Source organism: Gavialis gangeticus, unplaced genomic scaffold (assembly GCF_001723915.1).
Source record: "Gavialis gangeticus isolate Ggan-Ray unplaced genomic scaffold, GavGan_comp1, whole genome shotgun sequence".
NCBI lineage: Eukaryota > Metazoa > Chordata > Crocodylia > Gavialidae > Gavialis > Gavialis gangeticus.
The window spans coordinates 25,272,353-25,277,132 of record NW_017729022.1 but is presented as its reverse complement, the minus strand read 5'-3'; the positions used below and the strand labels follow the sequence as shown (position 1 = coordinate 25,277,132).

The following is a 4,780-nucleotide window of genomic DNA, read 5'->3' as shown; positions in this document are numbered from 1 at the left end:
GGACAAAACCACGGTAAGCTTGCTAACCCCTTAAATAAATACAAAGTAATAGGTATGTGTAAGTATTTATCTAGTATTGTGTGCTCTAGTTCTTATTTTCCAGATAATCAACCTATCATCTAGCCTTACCTTTTTTCTTGTGTTCTAGATCAACTGGGGGGGGGGGGAAATCTTTTTGGCAGGTGTGCCATAAATTAAGCCCTGCACCCTCCCTAGGTGCCACTCCCGTCTCTTTCCCCTGCCCAATCTGCTGCTCTGTTTTCTGCTTCCTCTTTGTGCTCCTTGCCCAATCTGCTGCCTGCCCCCTCCATGATCTGCTATGTGCCACACAGAGCCTGCCTGTGCCATTTCTGGCAGGTTGGCCACCCCTGTTCTAGACAATACTAGAAACTTAGTGGAAAAGGTGTATCACAAGGAAAACTTTATTATTTCAAATGCATGGATTTGTTTCCTTTTAACTGTGTAAAAATTCTCCAAGTTTTTAAAGCATTGAACAATTAAATATTTCACACAGGACTTTGGAATAAAGCTTGTATCACTGAAATCTCTTCACAGTGACATACCTCTCTTGTTCATGTCTGTTAAAAGTACTTGGTTCTCCTCTTCTGGGGTTGGTCAAGGTCAGTATCACTTTCAGCCTAATATCAGTCTACCAGGCTGTGAAGGTTAAAGGTCCCTTGCCATCATGTCTAACTCCAGAAGAAACAGCCATTTAAATCCTCTTCACTGGTTAGTGGGTATAAGGGGCCCTGAGACATTGGCACTCCACTGAGTCCCACCTCAGAACCACAAGGACAAGTTTTCATGGCAGCTTCATTCTTACCAATATCCCCCGGTTTACTTCCTGCCCTACATGGCTTTAGTTCAGTTATTTCCATACTCTCTGCAGGTCTAATCACCTCTCTCACAGTGGCTGCCTGTGGTCATGCCAATTCTTCTGCAGGTCTCTTTAGATGACCCAGGCCTTCCTTCTATTGTAGGTTGACTCTTGACTATTATCTCTTGACTGGTTAGCTGGAAGACCTTGGTTATTGTAGACTCCTAGTTGCCCTGCTGTGGTGTTTATAGACTCCATCACCAGTTAACTAAGTTGTTGCTTTGATGGTTCTTTTCCTCCTGATACCTTCCAAAGCCTAAAAATAAAGGCAATAATAAAAAAAACAGATTGAAATTGTAGCATTTTGAAATACCGTACCAAATATAAATCCTATAAACAGTCTCCTACAAAAACCAAAGAATTTCACACAACTGTACCATAACAGTTTCCCTTTTCACCTTTTCATCTGCCCTTATGCCCCAATCCTGAAAAAAAAAAAAAAAAAAAGGATATTTTGGAATACCCTCATGAATTCATTGGGAATACTAATATATGAAAATAAGAATGCACTTGAAGTATGTGAGCTGGTTAAACTTGTACTATATTAAGTGAACTAATTCAACTTCTACAAGTGAACATTTTCTCACTGAAAAAATACTTTTTTGTGAAATTGAAAGCTCATGGGAAAATCTTTTGAATTACTTTCATTTTAACATTTAAATTGAAAAACATGCTAATTAGGTGTGTTATTTCCATTTGAAATCTCTTTGCTGCTGCCCTTTTTCCAATAGCAACATAGAAAAGTGGGGGGGGGGGGAGAGAGGCACATGCCCCCTTAAAAAATAAGAAACTTTCCAAATCAGAAATTTTCAGAATGTGCATGAAATGTTTCTTCCAGTTTTAAAGCAACTCTGGGCATAACACATTCACCCTTCTCCCACAGATTCATTTTTTCTTCTCCATTAGCACTGTAGGTCAGGGGGTTTTTTTGTAATGTTTAAGAACCGTGTGTGGAGAATACAAAATCAAGTGCCTTCACATATAGAGATTTGCTGTAAAACAGAACCAGAAAAAAAGACAATTAGTGGAACCTGACAGGTAGAACCCTTGCTTGGCCACCAGGAAGAAAATGCATGATTTGGTTTGTGAAAAGTTGCCCTCATTTTTAAACATAGATTGTGGGGATCATGGGGTACTCTGGGTTCAATTTTAAATCTCACTTGTGGAGAGGTAGTTTCAAATCCTTGACTGAAATCATAGATTAAAGAGCTATTGCATTTCATATGTCAACACAACAAGCCCCTTGCTTAATAACCTTTTCTTCAAAGGTCTACGAGTGCGAATCGACAGAGAAGAGCACTTTGTTTCACACTTTCCCATGAACTGTGAAATAAGTAGTCATGGTGAAGCTTTGCATGGCTCTTAGTCCCTTGGAATCATTAAATAAATTCACCCCCACACTCTGTTTTCCACATTTGAATGCGACCAAGCAGGTTGACCCTCAGAAAAATCAGAAGAAGCTACTTGCTCTAAACTCCTCATTGCGCATGCAGGTGACAATATTGCCAATGCCAAACACTCATAAAACAAGCAAAAATAATCCACAGTTTGGACCCTGACAGTCATGAGATTCAGTTTTTCTATACATGCTGCCTCACAAATTGCTTTCTGGCATTGTAGTTTATAATTACAGCCTTCTCTTTTCAAGTTTTTGTATGTAGCTGTGAGGACTAGAAACTTTGTGTTCATTGAAAGGGGAGAGCTTCTTACATAGTAATAAAATTCTAGGAGGTGGGTTATTAAAAAGGATACTATCTATACTGATAAAATCATGAGAGCTGGCAACACTGTATCGGATATGCTTCTGTTATTTACCCATGTAACTGCAATGCCTCCAGGCTTCGGGGTTGAAGAGAACTCCATTGTATTGGAGAAAGTAGCATGAATACCTTTGGCAATTCTATGTTATTTTCTTGTCACAAGTCTAATCACAGATGATGATGCTTGAGTCTGAGTTTTAATTTCCTGTAGCAAATAAAATGAGATGAAAGAGTGCAAAGTATGAGGTCACGCATGCACTTAGGAGCTAATAACAAGAACGATCTGGGCACATGAGTTGATCACAAAGTAACTACAAGCCACCTCTGAAGCAACTGTGGAAAAGGTATATGTGATCCTAGGATGCATCAAGCATGGTATTTTCTAACAGAGGGACAGGAAATTATTAAGGCTGTTGTTCATAGCCCTAGTGAGAGCTTATCTGGAATACAGTGTAGGATTCTGGTCACCCATGTTAGAGAAAGACTAGAAGAGGTGCCATTAATCAGGCTAGCAGAGCTATTAGGATGATCAGCAAGGATCCTGGTTTTCCGTGTTTAAAAATTGTGGATTCTCCGACTAAAACTTCTGATATCCACGGTTTTCTGTGGTTAAAATGAAACGCCACTATATACATAGGTATCAGTTGAACACAATGTTTTATTGATAGATTTACAATTTTAAAGCAATTTGGAAGCTATAATAAAATAAATTCAAAATACCTAGAATTTTTGGCTTTTGATTTTGGGTTTTTTATCATGGAAAATCAGAGCTCCTTCTGTCCCCTTCACCCACCAGGACGTGGGTCCAGCTACAGTTGTCTAACCCCCCCTTGGCATTGAGCAGCCCTGATATGCTGGTGCCCTGCCTATGCCATTGCCCCTCATTCCTGACCCACAAGCCCCCAACCCTGCTGGTGCCCATCACTGCCCAACCACAACCCCCTGACCCTACTAGTTCTCCTCCCTCCCCAACCACAGCCCCCTGCTCCCCTCCCCAGCACAAATCTGAGGGGCACATGCTCCCCTGCCTGCCCCCCCTCTGGGAGTGTAAGCAGCAGCAGGGAGCCAGACCCCTCCCCATCCCCCAGACAAGCCACCCACAGACCTGTCCCGCTTCCCGCCTGGGCTCTGCAGCCATGCACTCCAGCCCCAGGACCCCAAGCCCCATGCAGCAACCCCAGCCCCAGCCCTGCTCAATTCTTTCCCTCTCTCACTATGAGGGCCTCAATTTCCCCTACTCCAAACTTACCTGCAGGACCTGTTCTCCAGGCTGCCTGGCCACAATGTGCATGTGTATGTGCCTAATTTATTCATGGCCATCTAATGCCCCTTTGTTCTTCTGTCAGCCCTGTCTTTTAGGTTAATGGCTCCCCCTACCTCACCACCCTTCTCTCACTCCCTCCAACCCCTTTGAGGCTAAAACTCTGCCAGCCTGCAAGGGGCAACCCACTGTTTCCTGCATTTTTCTCCTTTAAAGGATAAAGTCTGGGTTTTTCTCTTTAAAATGAGAAAATCCAGATTTTACTGCATGGCAAATGGAAAACCCGGATCCCTGATGATCAGGAGACTGGGGAGCCTATTTTACTGATAGAGACTACAAGAGTTTGGCTTATTCAGCTTAATAAAATGGAGGATGAGAGTGGATCTGATTGCTCCCTATAAATACATCACAGAGGGTGCTTCTGCATGAGACATTTGCTGTGCTGTTGGCTACTTAGCTGCACAATAAACATGCTGTCTGGGCTGGTTGGGGCACAACGGTGCTTCCGTGCAGTGTCTGCCTGCTGGCTAGCCCTGTGCTAAAGCATCCTCGTGCCACAGCTAGCCCCTCTGCAGCATGCCAAGCCAGGGAAGCAATTGTGGGCTGACAGGCTGAGCCCCTGGGTCCCCTGCTAGCTGAGGCTTTTCTACCCTGGTTCAGTGTGCTGCAATTCTGGGGGCATGTGCAGTTGTGCACCCTGCAGCAATAAACTCCAGACTGGCAGAGAGCAAATCACGAAAGCCAAAGCTGTGGTGGAACTCCAGCTAGCTACAAATATCAAGGAAAACAAAAAGTCCTTTTTTAGATAGGTGGGGAGCTAGAGGAAAAGCAAGGGCAACATTGGACCCCTGCTAAACCAGATGGGGAACTGACAACTGATGC

The 4,780-nt window shown here is 43.2% G+C and overlaps 1 long non-coding RNA gene across 1 annotated transcript in view; it reads right to left on the bottom strand.

Moving 5' to 3' along the window:
* Window positions 1–406: 406 nt before the first annotated feature.
* The window catches only part of LOC109295706, an 11,142-nt gene continuing 6,768 nt past the window's right edge, over window positions 407–4,780 (bottom strand). The window contains exon 3 of the long non-coding RNA XR_002096816.1: window positions 407–1,133. This is a non-coding gene — a long non-coding RNA (uncharacterized LOC109295706). The remainder of the gene's footprint in view (window positions 1,134–4,780) is intronic.